The sequence below is a fragment of the Peromyscus maniculatus genome, chromosome 1 (assembly GCF_049852395.1).
Source record: "Peromyscus maniculatus bairdii isolate BWxNUB_F1_BW_parent chromosome 1, HU_Pman_BW_mat_3.1, whole genome shotgun sequence".
NCBI classification, from domain to species: domain Eukaryota; kingdom Metazoa; phylum Chordata; class Mammalia; order Rodentia; family Cricetidae; genus Peromyscus; species Peromyscus maniculatus.
The window spans coordinates 39060961-39080226 of record NC_134852.1 but is presented as its reverse complement, the minus strand read 5'-3'; the positions used below and the strand labels follow the sequence as shown (position 1 = coordinate 39080226).

The 19266-nt window shown below is 43.9% G+C and overlaps 2 pseudogenes across 1 annotated transcript; one reads left to right on the top strand and one right to left on the bottom strand.

Moving 5' to 3' along the window:
• Positions 1 to 2256: 2256 nt before the first annotated feature.
• LOC143269413 (RE1-silencing transcription factor pseudogene) lies at positions 2257 to 8375 on the bottom strand (annotated as a pseudogene). The gene is made up of 2 exons (XR_013045826.1): positions 8349 to 8375; positions 2257 to 6191 (listed from the first exon to the last, which is right to left on the bottom strand). The product of XR_013045826.1 is annotated as an RE1-silencing transcription factor pseudogene (transcript).
• On the top strand, positions 8374 to 14259 carry LOC102912768 (uncharacterized protein C2orf78 homolog; annotated as a pseudogene).
• The last annotated feature ends 5007 nt before the right edge of the window (positions 14260 to 19266 follow it).

The window sequence follows — 19266 nt, the reverse complement described above, 5'->3', positions numbered from 1 at the left end:
CAGGAAAACCTACAGAACATAATCAAACCAATCTCTGGGTTTGTCCAAACTTCTTGCAGAAGCAGTCAACCTCCTTGACCCATCCCCTAAAATAAATCTCTTTAATGAGGGTTGTGTGAGACCTTCTTTTGTCAGAAGGGAGCAGAGCAGAGAGAGAACATTAGCCACACAGGAGCAGAGCAGAACAGAAATGTAACATTTCCCTGGGGGATAACCTCCCCTAACAAAGCAGAGTGGTTACATTGCTGAAAGCTTTCCCTGGAGCGGAGATTTAAGATGCTATGCTTAAGTTCACTTTGTGCTTTTCCTTGGTTCTCAACAGCCAAGATCCCTGTCCATCAAGCTGCAACACTCACAAAAACACTTACATTGCTTTTTTCATGTAACCCACAGCCACATACCAACAAATGCCTTCCTGCTCAAGATGCTCCAGTCTCTATTTAGCCTTTTCTCAGAGAAAAAACCATGGTAGAGAATGCTAGAAGCACAGGATTCTGCAGAGACTGTTGCCAGGAGGAAGAAGGTTCAGTAACTGTCACACTCATTATACTGGTGGATGAAGAGAGAAGGCGGCCAGACTCAATGACTAACAACCTCAAACTATAAGAAGGGAGGAAAGATACAAAGAATGCCTATGTGTCTGACACCAGAGTGAGACATAAGATGAGCACCCAAACAACAGGGTTTACCCCTCAAGTGCTTGCTACAACCAGCAGCATCCAATTACAAGCATCTTCATGATGACCAGAAGAACACTGCTTCTGGAAGTTCACCATGATACTTCCCACCATTTTAAGGATACAGGTTCACCCTAGTCCAAGAATCAAACCCTACCAAAAAGGGATGAAAAGCAGAGAAGAGAGATATGAATCATGTCAGGAGCAACAAAGACTAAGGAAGGCATCTAGGAGAAGAAACCCAAAGAGAAGATTCTTGGAGTTCATCATCTAAAATGTTATCAATACACTCAACTCTGTCCTTTAGCACAGTCACAATGGAGCCCATTGATCTCTTCCTTGGGTCATGGACTGATGATGATGGCTCATCAACCAGATCAACTGATACAGTTTCTCTTCCGAGTTCCCTCCTCCCATGCCGACCTCTCCTTCCTGCCCAAGGGAACTGCCTGTATGTACAGTGAATGCTGAAAGCACACTCACTCCTGGAATGTGACACCTCATAGGAACAACAGACACAGCTTCATCGATGTACGTTATAAGAAGCTCTGCCAATATCTTGGACTAAACCTCCTGAAAGGGAAACTTCCATGCCAGGATTGCCTCCTCTCACTAGCACACACCTCAGCCTGCATGGCTACTGTTGGTCTCCTGGAATCCTCTCCAACCAATCCCACCTGTTAGCTCAGAATCTGAATTTCTCATTGGCTGCTGCCCTGTTTATGACATCATTCGCCCTTCAACCCAACCTACCAGCCCTGGTAGGTTCTTGGGGTTGCCATGGTGATGCCTGTAAACAAATTTGGATCATCACAGGTCACCTGTGACCAGTGACCAGTAAGTGCTGTCTGATACCGGACACACTTGCCACTCAGGTCAGCTGATCAGACAAAGACAAACAATTTTCTTGCTCCATTGTACTGTGGATTGCTAATACTCTCCCCCCAACCATGGCAGGTAAGGAAAGAAATTTTAAAACATTAAAGAAATAAGGGATCACTTCTCCCTTATTTTTACTATACTTTTAATTTTTTGTGTAATGGGGTATAATGTTGATGTTGATAGAGATATCTGGAATTGAATGTCATATTTAGATTTGGTTCTTACTGAGGCTGGAAAATATGGATCTAAAAGAAGACAAACTGCAGAGATGATCTTGGATATACACAAAGGTAGTTTGGAACTAATGTTACAGATAACCACAGAGTAAATAAAAAGGCACAAGACATTATCATATCCCAGCTCATTATAAGCAGCTACACCATTGAGATTAGTCTAGGTAAAGGTTTCCTGTCACATATAGAAAACAATATCCAGCTCTAGGCCCTGGCTCTTACACTCTATCCAGCCCATCTTCCACAGCATTCTCCTCATCTTTTGGTAGGGTTGGATGTTATCAACATGGGCTGGCTACTCCACAGTCAGTTGGTCTCTGGACAAGAACTGACACACCAGTGTGTGCAGGGATTCTCACAAGGATTCCCAACCAGGATAGTTACAAGAAATTAACAAATACTGTGGAAATGTTCATTGAAAAATCAATGTAACCAACTTTTTTTTATAATTTATAACCCCAAATGTATTTATAAATTAGAAATGGAAAGATCTACAAATGAAATTATGAAGGTTCACCAAAGTCAATTAATCTGTCAGTTTCTCATTCATTTTTATGTCTTAATAATATTCTATTGTATGAATAAGCCACATTTTATTTCTCTCCAGTATTTGATAGCTATTTGAGTTGTTTTAACTTTTTTACTATTAGCAACACACTGCTGTAAACCTTCATGTACATGTTTCATAGATGCACATTTTCAGTAGTTTGAGGATATATTCCTAAGGGTAGAATTGTTGAGTAACAGAGTAACAATGTTTTGCATTTTGACCAACCACCAAACTGTTTTGCCAAAGTGGCACACCATTTTACAGTCTCACCAAATTTTTGTTTTTAAGGCTCTGATTTTTGTACAAAAGCATTCAATCATTCTGTCAGACCAAACCAGGAAAAGTAAGCTATAGTTCAGAGCTGTTCTATTCCATTTGCTATGCAAAGCCATTCTTGGTGTTTGCAACTCTCAGCCCTTTTGAGTATTCTTGCAGTGTTCACATTTTCCTCCACCACTTTTTTTCTTCTTTTTTTCTGGTTTATTTCTATCTATTACAAATATATAAAAAAATCCTCCATCAATGCTGCTGATAGCAGCAGAACCTTGAGAAATATACCTTTGATTTGCCTCAGAAAAGGAACACATATTGCACTGTAAAGTTTATAAAATTGGCGCAAAATATTGTGATAATGTTACAATACCAGTTTTAAGAGTTCAGTGACTAATGGGGAGCCGATGGGATACATGCAGAACTGTGAAAGAGATCTCACTTAGCCAGCTGTACGCGTAGACTGTAAATCTACATTCAGATCATTTCTGAACTAAGACTATCATCTCAGTTTATCTGTTGAGGTCAACCAGGAAACCCTAGAATATACCTTGTTTTTTGCAAAAAACAAAATAGGGGGAGGGGTTTCTTCAGCATTTCAGTCCACGAGTAACAGTATCCTAACAGGCAAAGTGTTCTCTCACTGTCAACACAGAATGAACTGGTGCTGGAGGTCAACTTGGGCTTTAATTTGCATTAGCACTTACATGCATAGTAGTCCAAGTTGTTGACCTCATGACCTTAAAAAGTAACTCTAAAAAAGTAAAATGGCCCTTCTTGGAAGACTAAAGAAAGACATCCAGCCACAATTGTAAAAAGTCTCATCAAAACAATATACCCTTTTATGAATTACGCCTCAATTAAAAAAAAAAGTAGCCCCAAATAAGAAGCAGCTCTGAAAAAGAAAATATAACTTATGATATTTGAAAAAAACAAGGTGAATACAGGTTCAAAAATAATTAAGATACATTTTCCTAAGGCTACCTAGAATTAGGCTTTAAAGAATTCTACCATTTCAAGTTTACCACTAGTTACTAGATACCTATTTACAAACAAGATGTTCACTTTTTTTGTTCCTTTATCAAGAGAAAAATCTACCTTCAGACTATGAGGGTGGTGATGGGGAGGGACTAGAAAACAAGATTCAAACAATCCCATGCAAATATCACATTTTTCAAATGGAAGAACTCCAAACTGCACTAGAAGTTCCAATCACTAAGACACTTTCCATTGAAATGATTTAAGTACAACTACATGGCACCAAGGTTTAGGCCTAATATAGGCCTGACAACCAAGTCCTTGTTTTCTGGAAGAAAGTCCTCAAAAGTCCCACTCAATTCCACATAACAATACTTCAAAGATCAATTAGGTTTTCCTTTCCTTAATATTTTTGTTTTTGACTTCTAATCTTAAAAGACTACATTAAAACTTAGCTCATTTCCCAGAAGGCATTGCTTCCCTTTGCTCTATGAAAGAGTCCACCAAGACCTCTTCCTCAAAACCATCTAGCCCCAGCCTCCAGCCTGTGCTTGTGATGCATCTTTCTCAACATCCATCCTGCCTTTCTTCACTGCACTGCACAAGCTAACAGATTAAGTATCTGTTTTCTTACATTAACTCCCTAGGATTTGCTAAAGTTTTTGCAAGTCACTAGGTAACACATACAGTCCTAAGGAAATAATGTCAATTAAAAATCAGCACTGGACACTAATTAAAGCAAGCTTGTGTGTGTCCACTGCCTTAAACTAAAGTGAGGCATTGCTTACAAACTGACGATCCACACTCCACCGGCTGGCTCACCACTCCTGCCCCTCGGCTGCTTTTCCAAGGAAGTATACATTAACCAGATGGCGATTGAGGCACCTGCTGCAATCCTCTTCTCTTCTGAAAGACTGATCACAGAAAACACAAACAAACTCTCCCTCGGTCATTCCAACTGCCAACCCCTCCTTCCCACCTTCCGAACCTGCTTCCTGTGGCACTGGCCGAGCCCCACGCAGCCCAGAATCATCACTTCCCTCGGACATACCATCACTCAAGTCACTTCCATCATGGCTGTGGATGCCCCCGTCCTCATCAATGTCCGGTGACTCATCCTCAGCCAAAGTGATAAGAGGTGAGGCCGCCACGGTTGGCGATGGGACAGGAGGCAATGGCGATGCCGGTTTGGGTGCTGAGGCTTTCACAGAGACACTGTCTGGGTTCTTCTCAGTGTCCACTTCCATTTCACAAATCCCAGCTGAACCAGTCTGACACTCAGCATGCAACGTTTCACCACCTGACCCACCTGAGTTTTGTTCCGAGGATAAGACACTGGTAGATTCCCTGGGAGCAGCAAGAGCAGCTAGACTCTTGCCAGCTTCCTCTGTTGCCACTTTCTTGAGAGGGGCCATTTTATTTCCTTCCCCATCAGAGCCAATTTCTTGGTCCTTAGGTGTCTCGTCTCCTCCTGAGCCTCCCCTTGGAAGATCCTGTGTGTGCCTGCTTCCCTTCAGAAGCTGGTTATCTCTAACAGGCACTAAGCCAAATTCAATAAGGACTTGCTCCTGCCGCACCACCTCACTCCGCATGCCTGACTTCTCCTTGGTATTCTCTTTTCGGGGAGAAGACCGTTTGGTGACTGGTTTCACTTGAAGAGGTGGCTCCATGACAGCAGGAGGCTCTCCCTGAACAGATCCCATGTGAGGAGGCCCTGTCTGAGCAACCTCCACCTGAGCATGGTCCAAAGGACAAAGCAGCCTCCTCTGACAATGTCCCCGCTGAGACTCCATGGGAGGAGGCGGCTCCATCTGATCAGGCTCCATGGGAGGAGGTGGCTCCATCTGATCAGGCTCCATGGGAGGAGGCAGCTCCCTCTGAGCAGGCTCCATGGGAGAGGAGGCTCCATCTGATCAGGATCCATGGGAGGAGGCTGTTCCGTCTGAGTAAGCTCCATGAGAAGAGGCTGCTCCATCCCTGGAGGCTCCGTGGGAGGAGGCGGCTCCCTCTGAGGAAGCTCCAGGGGAGAAGGCAGCTCCATCTGAGCAGGCCCAGTCTAAGCAATATCCATGGGAGAAGGAAGCCTGGGCTGAGTAGAGCCTATAGGGGTGACCACCACCTGAGTGATCACAGGACCGGAAGAGACCTCCTCCTGAGCCAGCTCCATGGAAGGAGGCTCTCCTTCTGCGTCTCCTGAGCAGGTCTGCTGCCCTTCTCACTTGACTTACCTTTTTGAGGTTTCTTCTTTGCCCCTTTTTTAATGGAAGCATTTTGCTTTTTATTGTCCCCCTTAGTCTCCTCTGTCTTTCTGTCATCCTTTGGCACCTCGGTACTATTTTTGGATTTGCTTTCCATCTTTTTTTTCTTTTTTGTCACTGGTTCCTTGTTCACAGGCTCATCTGACGGATGGGCTTCAGCATCCACCTTTCTTTTGTTCTTCTTGGCTTTACTGACTTTTTCTTTATTATTTCCTGTATGTATATCTATGTGTTTCATCTCTGCTGCCTAAGTCTCCGTCGCGGATTTCTGAGTTCTGGTAGTTACCTGGACCACTGAGGCATTGCCACAAGACTTCTTCTCTTTTGAAACATCCTTTTTTCTCTAGATATTAGGATAGCTACACCAGCTTGTTTCTTAGGTCCATTTGCTTGAAAAGCCTTTTCCCAGCCCTTTACTTGGAGGTAGTGTCTATCTTTGAAGTTAAAGTATGTTTCTTGTATGCAGCAGATGGATGGGTTCTGTTTTTTTATCCATTTTGTTAGCCTATGTCTTTTTATAGGTGAGTTGAAACTAATGATATTGATGGATATTAATGACCATTGATTGTTAATTCCTGTTATTTTTTGTGGTTGTGTTGTGTTGTCCTTCTGTGGTGTATGTTGGTGTGGGATTATCTATTGCTTGATTTTTCATGGATGTGTTTAGCTTCTTTGGGTTCCCTTCTAGTGCTTTCTGTAGGGCTGGGTTTGTGGACAGGTATTGATTAAATCTGGTTTTATCCTGGAATATTTTGTTTACTCCACCTATGGTGATTGAGAGTTTTGCTGGGTATAATAGTCTGGGTTGGCATCTGTGGTCTCTTAGTGTCTGCATGAGATTTGTCCATGATCTTCTAGCTTTCATAGTCTCTATTGAGTAGTCTGGTGTTATTCTGATGGGTTTGCCTTTATATGTTACTTGGTCTTTTTCCTTTGAGGCTCTTAATATTTTTTCTTTGTTCTGTGTGTTTAGTGCTTTGATTATTATGTGGCAAGGGGACTTATTTTTGGATCCAGCCTATTTGGTGTTCTGTAAGCTTCTTGTATCTTCATAGATATTTCTTTCTTTAGGTTAGGAAAGTTTTCTTCTATGATTTTGTTGAATATATTTTCTGTGCCTTTGAGTTGGTATTCTTCTCCTTCTTCTATCCCTATTATTCTTAGGTTTGGTCTTTTCATGGTGTCCCAAATTTCCTGGACGTTTTGTGTTACGACTTTTTTGTCTTTAGTGTTTTCTTTGACTGACGAATCTATTTTCTCTATCGTGTCTTCAGTGTCAGAGATTCTCTGTTCCATCTCTTGCAATCGGTTGGTTATGCTTGTTTCTGTAGTTCCTGTTCGTTTAGTCATGATTTCTATTTCCAGCATTCCCTCAGCATGTGTTTTCTTTATTGTCTCAAATTCATTTTTCAGATCTTGGAATGTTTCTTTCATCTGTTTAATTGCTTTTTCTTGGCTTTATTTGATTTCTTCCCATTTTTTGTTCATTTTTTCTTCCATTTCTTTAAGGGAGTTTTTTATTTCCTCATTAAGAGAGTTTTTCATTTCCTCTTTAAGGAAAGTTTTTATTTCCTCTTTAAGGTAGTTTTTCATTTCTTCTTTAAGGAAAGTTTTTATTTCCTCTTTGAGGGAATGTTTTATTTCTTCTTTAAGGGCCTCTATCATCTTCTTAAAGTCATTTTTAGGGTTGATTTCTTCTGTTTCTTCTGTCATGGTATGATTAGGTCTTGCAGGTGTAGAATCACTAGGTTCTGATGTTGCCATATAGGTCTTTATGTTGTTGCCTGTATTTTTGCACTGGCGTCTACTCATCTTTTCCTCTGTGCGGTGCAGGTGGTGTCTGTGTCTGAGAGTGCCTCTCTTGTTCTAATTTTTAGTCTTGGTTTAGTAGGGGTTCTTGGTTAAATTGGTGATATTGGGATGTTTCTTCAGGGACAGCTGATTTCAGTCGGTGAATTATATACTTATGATTCTGGTGATCTGGTTTAGTGGCTGGGTAGTGCCTTCTTCTGTGTTCCCAGGTCACATTTTGTTCATTTGTCAACTCCTCAGCTGATCTTGTTTCTTCAGACTTCAAACTGTAGGCATCTGAATCCTCTCCCAGATGGGTTTTTAGCAGAGCAGGGTAGTCTCACCAACACCTCCAAGTTGTTGGGTTTCACAGGATCAGCAGTTGGGCCCTGGGTTGTCCCCAGACGGAGTGCCCAGACTTACCTTGGTTCCAACCCATGGAGATAGCCTCCTCCCCAGGCGTTGGGGCTAGGGGCGTCCCCGCTCCAAGCTGCATATGCCTGTCTCTGTCCCGGGGCCTGTCCACCCCAGTGGCCCGCCCCCACAGGCACACCTGTGTCCGCTTGTCCCCTCCGCCGGGCCTGTATGTCCCTGTCAGCTGCCGCTGGGTCTGTCTGCCTCAGCGGCCGCCAACGGGCCCCTATGTCTCCGCTGGCTGCTGCCACAGGCCTACCTACCTCTGCTTGTCACCGCTGCCGGGCCCATCCACCTCTGTGGGCCGCCACCAGGCCTGCATGTCCCCGTCGGCCGCTGCCACCGGGCCCGTCCACCTCTGCGGGTCGCCACCGCGGACCCACCTGCGTCCACCTGTCTCTGCAGTGTGGCCTGTCTCGTAACCAACTTTTAATTAAGAAACAATCTTATTCAGAGATGAACCCATGCTACATAAGGAATCCCAAACTGTCACTTGAAACATAGGCAATCAATATGAAACGTTATCAGCAGGTTGTATTCATGTAGTCATATTGGATGTGTGCTGAATTTATATTAGAAAATAACAAGTAGTGACCTACATAATAAGTAGTGGGAAGGAGAAGGAGCTAGATGAAAAAGGGATTCTTAGCTAAATACTGTTCTTCTCTATGAAAGTCCTGATACGTCATTTCATTAAGAAAGTTCAGAGTAGAGCCAAGCCTGGGCAAATGGAAAGAACCTTCAATGCCAGCAATCTGATGCAGAGACAGGCCAGTCTGTGTGATTTCAAGGCCAGACTGATCTAGGTAGACACTCTCTCTCTGGGTCAACATTGAGGAAGATCTGCACAGAACAGAACAATGGTAGAGGCATGAGAAGCTGTCTAAGGTTCTCCTACTTTAAACTCTTCTGTTCTGGACACAGGTGTGAGGCAGTGCCACAGCAGGAATCAGAACAAGACAAAGCAGGGCAAAGAAGGGTGTTGTCTAGGTCAGAGCAAGAGTCAACGTGGATCAACTAGGAAATCCATGCCAGCACAAGAAGAACAGGCAGCTAACTAAATGAATGCCATCCTATCCTTTAGAAAGAACCATTTGTTTGGGATATATGAGAGAAAATGGGTCTCAGACTCTCCCAGACTGTACAAAGTGGAGATAACAAAGATCTACAAGGGAAGACACACAGATTCCATCTCACCCTCTTCCCATTTTCCTCTTGTTTCCTACAGAAAATTTCCAAACTGCAACTTTCTTTGGAAAAGAATGTGCTCTGCAGCCCTCTGTACCTGAGCTGAGGAATGCCATGCTATTAGCAGGAAGTGTGTGCAACTTGTCCAGGGTCTCCACCCCAGCTGTGAGTGCAGCATGGCTCCTGCCATTAGACTCCAGCACTTGTTTCCAGCAGCTCATGGACAGTGCCTACCCTTACCTATCAGCTGGCACAACCATGGTGACTATGCTGACTGACCAGGGCCAGCGCTCTGCCTCAGCACTCTCCTATCCAGGTGTTCTCCAGTGGGATCCCACAGGAAACACTGAAAAAAGGGCAGCTGCACTCCAGGACTTCACTGTAACTGTCAATGACCAGAATACCACATTCTCCTCCATCTCTAGGACAGCCTAGGGTGATAATATTTTAGATCCCAATGCCTTAGTCCTTTCCAGCCTTGTTCAGGCCACACCACCACAGGTACCAAATCAAGGATACAGGCTAGCACCTTCCTACCTGGAGGGCAGCCAGCTCTATTACAATGACTTCAACAGCCTGGGCCCTCTGATGCCTGGAGAACTCAGGAAATGCCTGCAGGCCTGTGACTCTGTGTCCTACTCTGAGGTTCAGGCCTCTGCCCTGCAACCAGAGATGGTGAAGATGCCAAAGGAATTTCAGTCAACAAATATCCAAACACCCTTCTCCATCTCTGCCATCTACTATCCCACAGATACTCAAGACATGCTAGACACCAGTCTTCAAGGTGAGTAGAGCCAGGAGGGAGGACTGAGATCAGCACTCAAAGCAGACACAGCTCAAACTTTCAGGAGTGGATGTCCTCAGGGAGGATAAATGGGAGTCCTGAGAGTTCAGCCTGGGTCTGGCTCACCATCCCAATCTTCAGTTTCTATAATAACTGACAATGCATGGAAATGAGTGGCATTCATCCTCCATTAAGACATGTCCAAGGACACCAGAACAGACCCACATGTCACTGACCTAGCTAATCAGTCCCATGCACCATTACACAGCAATTGCCTCCTTCCTAATCTATTCCTTGGGGCTGTAGAGAACACCAAGGCCTTTCTGTTTGGTAACACTTTATATTCTCTTGCTTGAATTCTGACTCTAGAGCAGTGCAACTCCAAATCTGTCCTAGAAGAAGTATTGCAGATTCTAAGTGCTGGAACTGCTGTTCTCTTACAAGCAAAAGTGCATTGATAGTCCAGTATACCTGGTGTACCAGAGTACAACTGCTAAATTGGGAAAAGCTTCTCTCTCATTCTCTCTCTCTCTCTCTCTCTCTCTCTCTCTCTCTCTCTCTCTCTTCCTTTCTCATTTCCCCTCTCTCTCCCTTTTTCTTTTGCTATTGTTATTTAGAGGTGTGCCAAGGAAATTCATGATCACTAGGATATGTTCTAAACTACAAAGATAACCCAAGCGAAAGATTTCACCTTCTTAAACCAATTTTCAAATCATTAATAATAAGCCTGTGAAATGTGGAGCTGGAGGAAATCCAGGGTTGCTGAAATGATTGCCTTGCAGGAGTGAGGAACTGGGTTTGGATTCCTGACCCATTTAAAAACTCAGGCAAGAGGGGGAATTTGAGTAATGCCAACAGTTGGAAGAAATGAGCAAATTCTTGAAAATTATTGACCAGACAACCTTCATGAGAGCAAACTTCCACAGAAATGAGGGTTACTCTATCAAAGACATGCGAAAGGAAAGGAAGGACCACACCCCCACGCAATTCTGTCACCTCCCCATAATCACTATGCATACACATGACACACAAACACCGAGGAAAACACAAACATCTGAGAAATGATGATATCACATGGTTACTAGAAATAAGAGAGTGGTCTTAAGTCTCCCAACAGAGGTGCTGCCTGTGCTACTCAAGCAGAGCTTATAGGAATGCCTTCCCCACTGCTGTAGGGGTCTGAGCACTGAGGAGCACTGAAAAATGAAGAGCACCTCACTTACCAGGCATTGACTTCTTCCTTAACTCTTTTTCAGTGGTGAAAATGGAGACAGCCCTGGAATTGACAGCTGCAGGACAGACACTCTGTCTGCTGCAGAGTCCAGACCTCTGCAATGCCTGCATGCAGGATGTTCAGGAGTCACCACCTGTCCATGGGCACTGGTCATTAACTGCCCCCATAGACAGTCCTTCAGAATTCCTGCCCTTGCCTCCTGCTCCAATCTTGGAACAAACAGACAATAACGACTTGGATTTGATGACAGATGAACTATCAACTCCTCTGGATGCCTATGAGGGCATAAAAGAAAACCAAGACCCATCACTTCTCCCTTTAGCACATGCCAACATGCAGCAGGCCCTGAACTACACTGATTTAGGGAGCCTAAAACAGAAGCTTTCTCCTGAAAATGCCACCTTGGGAAGCAGCAGCCTTGGTCAGGATGAGCCTGGGGTGCTGCAGAGTGTGATGGGCTCCAGCATGGACTTTGCAGACATGACTACACTGGTGGCAGATATTCACCTTCCCAGACTCTTCAACTCAATCACTGATATGAACCCATTCCAAGATCCCACAGCAACCCAATCCAAAGACATCAGCAGGGATCAGGTCCAGGAAAGCTCCAGCAACATCAGTGTACCCATGGACCAAGTGAGAAAGAATGGCCAGAAAGCCTTTGAGATGCTATATGGGTCTTCTCAGGCCAGAATCCAGCTCCAGGACCGGGTGAAGGGAGAAGAGGCTGTGGGCAGTGCTGGGTCCAGTGAAGGGGCTATTGACAACATGCCGAAGCACTTGGAGGGCAGAGCCCAGAAAGCCACACCCAGCACGCCCAGCAGAGCTAGGGTTCATGAGCAAGACAAGACCAAGAGATCCAAAGAAAACAGAGGAGCTTAAGCAGTCAAGGAACAGAGTCAAGGCTGAAGAATATGATACGCCAAAGAACAAGAGGAAGAGGAATCCACCTGAGCTCAGCCACAACAGCTTTAAAAATCCTCGAACTCATCTCGGCATGCACATGCTAGAATCCGTACAAGTCTTTCACCCACTGGGGAAGAAGAATGAGAAGAAAACTGGTATCTCTTCCTCCTGGGCTCGGCTAAACTTCAACAACAACAAAGATCCCAGGGCAGGCCCAGCCACCACATCAATTCTGGATGGGCCATGTGACGGCCCAGGCCCTGGTAAAACCCTGAGAAATGCTCAGAGAACAGAGAGAAATGCTTACAGGGAGTGTCGTCCACCTCCATCCCAGTATGAGCTGCCCCCACCTGGCAAGGTCAAGTTTGTACCTCTAGCTTGTCCAGCCCTGGACATGCCACAAGCAAGACCTAGTTCTACAAAGCCTCTCTCCCTGGCTTCACGCAGGGCCCCTGCAATGTACCCTGTGAGACCTCATTCTGACTCAGCTCAGTCTACCACACCCAATCCATCTAAACCAGCTCCTGCCAGCACTTCTTTGATGGCCTCTGACAAGCCAGTTCTGCCTATTGCTACCAGTGCCACACGAGATAACATAACCAACCCCATCCAGTCTTGCACTGGGCCTCAGCCAGCTGTCTGTAGGCCAGTATCCTACAGGGCATCCTCTCACCCTTCACTACAGAGGGAGCTTGCCTCTGCAGACAAGAACAAGGCCCCATCACCTCCCAAACCTCAAATCCAACATCTACTGCAAGACTTCAGCCACCAACCAATTCCATGGAGGAAAGTTGACATTCCAGGGCCAGTCATCTCACAGCCCATCACAGAAGAGCAGAGGCCAGAGAGGGAGGCCATGAAGAGGCGGGCTCAACAGGAGAGAGAGAATTCTGCCAAGTACACGTCTCTGGGAAAACTGCAGCTCTTCCTAGAGAGGCAGAAGGATATGGACATTTCTAGATATTTTGTATATGTCATGTAAGGGCTGGCCTAGCTGTTGGAACACCGTATTCCTCAAGAGAGAGAAGGTGAGATATGGAGACATATATGCATGCATACATTGGATATAAAGACTTGGACTTAAGTGTAGATATGTAGGTACGTATTTAGTTAAGGTGAATAATTTGTACATCCCGGGATTTACACATAATTGGTCAGACATAGTTTCATTACTTGTAAATATCTGAAGACACTAAAAGTGACTGAATAAACTAAAGTCGGTTATGTTTTATCCATGAGTAAGTACATATAGAGGGCTTTGATGGTTTCTTCATACCATTGCTGATATTCATTTATGTTGTTGAAGTATTAATATATGTTACATAAATATATCATATGCTAAAAATCCCTGTTAGTGTTATTTAAGGTAAAAGTAATTAGCCAAAACCTGTAGTGGTAATACAATTATACTCCTTGAATTTAATTTTTAGGTAAAATAAAAATCTTTGATCTTGGTGTGTTTCCTATAATGTATTCTGTGATAGGAAACACACTTCTGTTCTTACCACACTTCTTCCCATTTCGAAACACTCACCCCAGCCCTTTAATTATTACTCGTCTGTGCCAGAGCTCCTCCTGAAATTTCATGAAATGAAATAGAGGATTCCATGAGCACACTATCAAGCACCCTCCATAAAGAGAAAATTGACAAGGTTGATCAATTTCCTGACTTGGGCATCATTTGATTACTCTTTTTCTCAAGTTGTATCCACCTTTGAAATCACCCATTAATGCTTTATTTTGTGTTTGTTTGTCGTCCACCTGAATTCCTGTGGAACACATGGGTGGAGTGCCCACAGAGGCCAGAAGAGGCCATCAGACCTCTGTGGTCTGGAATTAAGAGTGATTCAAAGCATCCAGGAGGTGTTCTGATGTAAGCCAGAGAATACTGTAAGAAAAGCAACTGTTCTTATCTACTGAGCCATCTCATGAGCCTGAGTTGAATCCACATACTGCAAACAAATTAACTTCATTTTCTCTATGGCTGAAAAGACTTCACGTTCCACGAACATCCCTCTTTCTTCACCCATGGCCATGCTGTTGGACACCATGCTTGGTTCCCTAATACTCTTGAAACGGTGCTGCAGTCAACACTGATGGGCAAGTACCTCACGAATATATTGAGTTCTTTCTTTGGAAAGGCATATATGAACCATGTGGTGGGCCAGGTTTTGGCTTTTGGAAGATCCTCCACTCTGACATGCAACCAGGCTGGAACTCTTTCCATCCTCTCCAGCATTTCATAGCATTCCTTTTGCGAACTCTCTCAGGGGGGGCTGTCATTTCTTTTCTAGTTGGCCTTGGATGGCATCTAGGAGGTTCACTATGCCTTTTCCTGATTCTTCCTCAATCTGAACCATTGTATGTCCTCACTCTCTTTGAAGAAATCAGGGAGGACTGGACTGTCTTTCTCTTTGCACTGTGCTACCTGGTTGCCTTCTTTCTTATGATTTATGTATTTTATCTATTTGTAAGTAATCTAATATTAATCTTCTTATTGGGGTAGCAATAGCATAGATGTCCTCCTTTTCTCTACGACCATCTCTCAAATAACTGTTTCTTTTTTTCTGGGAACAAATGCTTTACTTCCCTGAGAGACCATCTGTCAACTACAGCCAGGATTTCTTGAGTGGCCTGTGATGTTGCTCTATTCTGGCCTGTCTGTGAACATTCAATTCTTTGGCACACTCTGTGCTCTAATATGATCAGGGATACTCACACTATTGCCTCAGAGGCATTTGGCACTTCTTTGAGAGGGTGACACATAGGAAATATAACCAATTGATTTGTTACTTTGCCTTTAGTTTCTTGAGACAGATTCTCTCTCCATAACCCTGCATGTTCAGGATCTAACTATGTTGATCAGGCTAGCCTTGAATTCACAAACATCAGCCTGCCTCTACCTCTAACACTATCTCTGCCTCTGCCTATGAATCTGCCTCTGCAATTGCCCTGGCCCTGACCCTGGCCCTGGCCCTAACTCAAGAGTGTTGAGACTAAACGAACAATCCCACAAACAAATAGAAACAAGTTTCTTTCAATCTATGTGCATATCCAGGTTTCCCAGCATGACTTGATGAAGAGTCCATGGGGAAGCCAAGGTGCATTTTTCTTATCTACTAAAAATCTGGAGTTGGCTGTTTGAATCCTGGGACTTATGCAGGGACACTTGGCTCAGTCTGGGAGGGGGGAATGGACCTGCCTGGACTGAGTCTACCAGGTAAACCCCGGTCCTCGGGGGAGACCTTGATCTGGAGGAGGTGGGAATGGGGGGTGGGCTGGGGGGAGGGGTGGGCGAGAGGGGGAGAACAGGGGATTCTGTGGCTATTATGTTGAACTGAATGGTGTTGTAAAATAATAATAATAATAATAATAATAATAATAATAATAATAAAAAATCTGAATATCTGAATATCGGTAGCCATGGCAGAGATCCAAAGAATGTCATCCAGGTGTTGTAGGGGCCTAAGTGCAGAGGTGCACTGAAAGGTGCACCTCCCACTTACCAGGTACTGACTTCTTCCTTGACTCTTTTTCAGTCGTGCAAACGGAGACTATCCTGGGAATCACACCTCAAGCCACAGACTCCGTCAGCTGCAGAATGGAACTGTGCTACTCCTACACCCTGGATTACCAGATGAGGAAACCACCTGTTAATGGGCACAAGTCATGAACTACACTCAATCACAACCTTCAGAATTCCTGGCATTGTCACAAGCTCCATGCCTGGAAAAACAGAGAAAGACAACCTGCATGAGATGGCAGCAAATCTGTCAGTGCCTCTGGCTGCGTTTGAGTGCACGAAAGAACACCAAGACCCATATCGCCTCCCTTTAGCACACCCTGACATGCAGCATCCCTTGTACTTCATTGATGCTCGGAGCCTAGGGCAGAAGCTTGCTTCTGACAATGCCACATTGGGAAGCACCAATCTTGGTCAGGATGAGCTAGGGGCATGCATAGTGTGTTGGCCTCCAGCATGGACTTTGCAGACATGACTACACTGGTGGCAGAAGTTCACCTCCCCAAATGTTCAACCCACTGTCTAAACTAAACCAATTCCAGTTTCTCACAGCCATCCAATGCAAAGACTCCATAGTCATCAGGAGAGATCAAGCCCAGCAAAGATAAGGTGTCATCAGCACATGCTTAAACCAGGTGAGGAGCAAGGAAGAGAAAAGCCTTCATCTGATTGATGGAGATTCTCAGGCCAGAATCTACTATGAGGACCTGGTGGAGGGACAGAGACTGGGAACAGTGCTGGGGCTAGAGAAGGTAATATTGACAACATCACCCAGTATATAGAGGGCAAAGCTCAGAAGGCCACACTCTGCAGGCCAAGCAGACCTAGGAATCAAAGAAGACAACACCAAGAGTACTAGAGAAATCAACTCCAAGAAAGCTGAGGGAGCTGATGCTATGAAGTCACAGAGTCAAGACAGAAGACAAGCCCACTGTCCTCAACATCAAGAAGATCAGTTCACCTGAGCTCAACCCCGATGGCTTTGACAAGCCTCAAAACCACCTCAGCGAGCACATGCTGGAGTCTGTGAAGGTCTGTCACTCACTGTGGAAGAAGGGTGAGAGGAAAACTGGCATCTCCTGAACCTTGAACTCTTTGTGCCACTCTGTGCTCTAATAGTGACAGAGTTGGTCACACTTTAGCCTCTGGGACAATTGCCATTGTCTTTATCCAGGATTACATATAGCAAGCAGAATTCATTTATTTATTAAGTCACTTTTAGTTTCTTGAATTGACACCCACTCCATACCCAGCATCTCCTAGAACTGACTACATGGAACAGGCAATCACTGAACTCAAAAAGATCTGCCTGCTTCCCCCTCTGCAACAACCTCCATCTCAGCCTCTGCCTCCCCTACAGCCTCCACATCTGCACACTCCTAGGCCACTGTCTCAAGTGTGCTGGGACAAAAGGAATTCTCCAACCAGAAAGGTGGAATGAACGTTTATTTTTATACCCATGGATAACCACGTTTCAGTGCATGACTTGATGAAGAGTCCATGTATACTCCAGGGTACATTTTTGGTACATACCTAAACTCCAAAGAGACTAAGCCACATGTTTGACAAATGCAACCTAACTCAGATTCATTTTTTCCCAACAATCTGTCTTGTTTCAGTTGTAGGCTCTACTTGTTACAATGCCCTTGAAGCACTGACCTTATATGGGTTGTGCTCATACTATCCTGGGTATTTTCTCCTTTTGTATTAAATTTATGATTGCTTTTCTACTTCTAAGGAGTGGGTAATTTCAGAAATTTTATTCACCCTCTCCATAGAGACTCACGGTGCAACTTTCTTCACAATATCTAACTCCCAACTACAGTGCATGTCCAACATTGTTCGTTCTAACAAGGGCTAAGTCCAGTCTAACTCACCTAGAAAATATTAACAAACCCAGCATGAAAGATCCTATTACCTGAATGCAATGATCCTCACAGGGACAAATTTGAGTACAGCAGAATGATGGAAAGCAATGGCTTAGGGAGGCCTCTGGTTTTATCACTCTGTGTGTGGCTTAATGACTGCTTTGACCACTGCTGTTAGACTACTGTGTTCATCTTATAACTTAGGAGCAGTAGATTCAGATTTGGATGGATATCTCCTAACCTTGATATTATTGTTTTAAACTTTATGTATTCAAACAGAAGGGTCTTGTAAAATAATCCTTATTAAAGAAACTCAGGAAGCACTTTTGATATTAAAGGAATTCACACAATGCTGTACCTGTATTGAATCCTCAATGTCATTATTTGTCATTGTACTATTCACTGAACAGGATTTTTTAAAACTATATTTTGTACACTGAGTCCAGTAACTTTGTGACCAAGGCCTACCCATTCCTTAAGTCTCACCAAAAATCTTAGGCATTGTTCATATGCTCAACAGCATTGCCTTCAGTGTCAGGAATGGAACATGTAGGTGTGTGTAATCTCCCATCCATATAGCGAGACAGCATTGGGAGATATTTGTCTGGGACTGGATACATATGGTATAAAATGATTATCCCGAGTTACAAGAACTCTCTTGCAATCACCTTGACTACATTCATCACTTTAGCTGAAATGGTTCTCTTGTGTGTAGACATCACATATTCCTTATCCACTGCTCTGTTATTGGACAGCAAGATCAGGTAATATAGATATTCCTGAAAAATGCTGCTATCTATACTCATGTGCAAAGCAATAACATGTTCAATTCCTTGGAATAATAGGGATTGAAATTGAGATAGACCTGGTGTTGGTGTTACAGTGACTCCATACTGAAATAGAGAGAGAGTAGAATACTTCACATTATACCCACCAACTTATTGGTGTTTCCTGTGGAAGCAATACTTGGAAGCCCCCTACTTTCAGTTAACTCTCCACTTCTATTCTCTAGCATCAAGAAAGACCATTTTTCCAATGGGCCTGGTGTTCATGTTCAAGTAATGTCTAGAATGACAAGTCAAGTTTTCATGAACCTCCATGGCTCCTTCTACTATGTACAGTTAAGATTCACAGCCACAGACCTGTCTATCACTGAATTAATCTGTTCAATTACTTTCTAAGTTATCCATCCATCTGATCATCCATAACAATGGGATTTTGGAAGAGAAAGCCATGCTACACTCTTCTACCCGAATGCTCTAGCTCTCAATTCCATTGGGTTCCTACTAGCAGTATAATCCCTGAGCTTTGGATGGACTGCTTTGTGCATGATCCATTTCTGAGTACTAGCCGGCCATCTCACCACAACTGCTGCCACTAAATCTCAGCAGCCTAAACAATGACAACTCTCTCCAACAGCAACAGAAACAATGTCAAAGGAAGACCTGCAAAGAGTCAGAATGTACCAGGTACAGGTGCACTTGAAACTATATTAATCACCTGCAAAACCACACACGTTTAGAATGGAAACACAGAGACCCAACCATTCTAGTCAACAAAACAATAGCAGTTGTCTTCCCTCTAGACCTGGAACTCCTCCAACACTGGATAATTTTTGGTGGGTTGCAGTACAAGTTATGAATTCCCTTCTGTGCATGTGTACACATATCAAATTGGAGAGTTGTTTAAATTATAGCTATCAACTCTGCT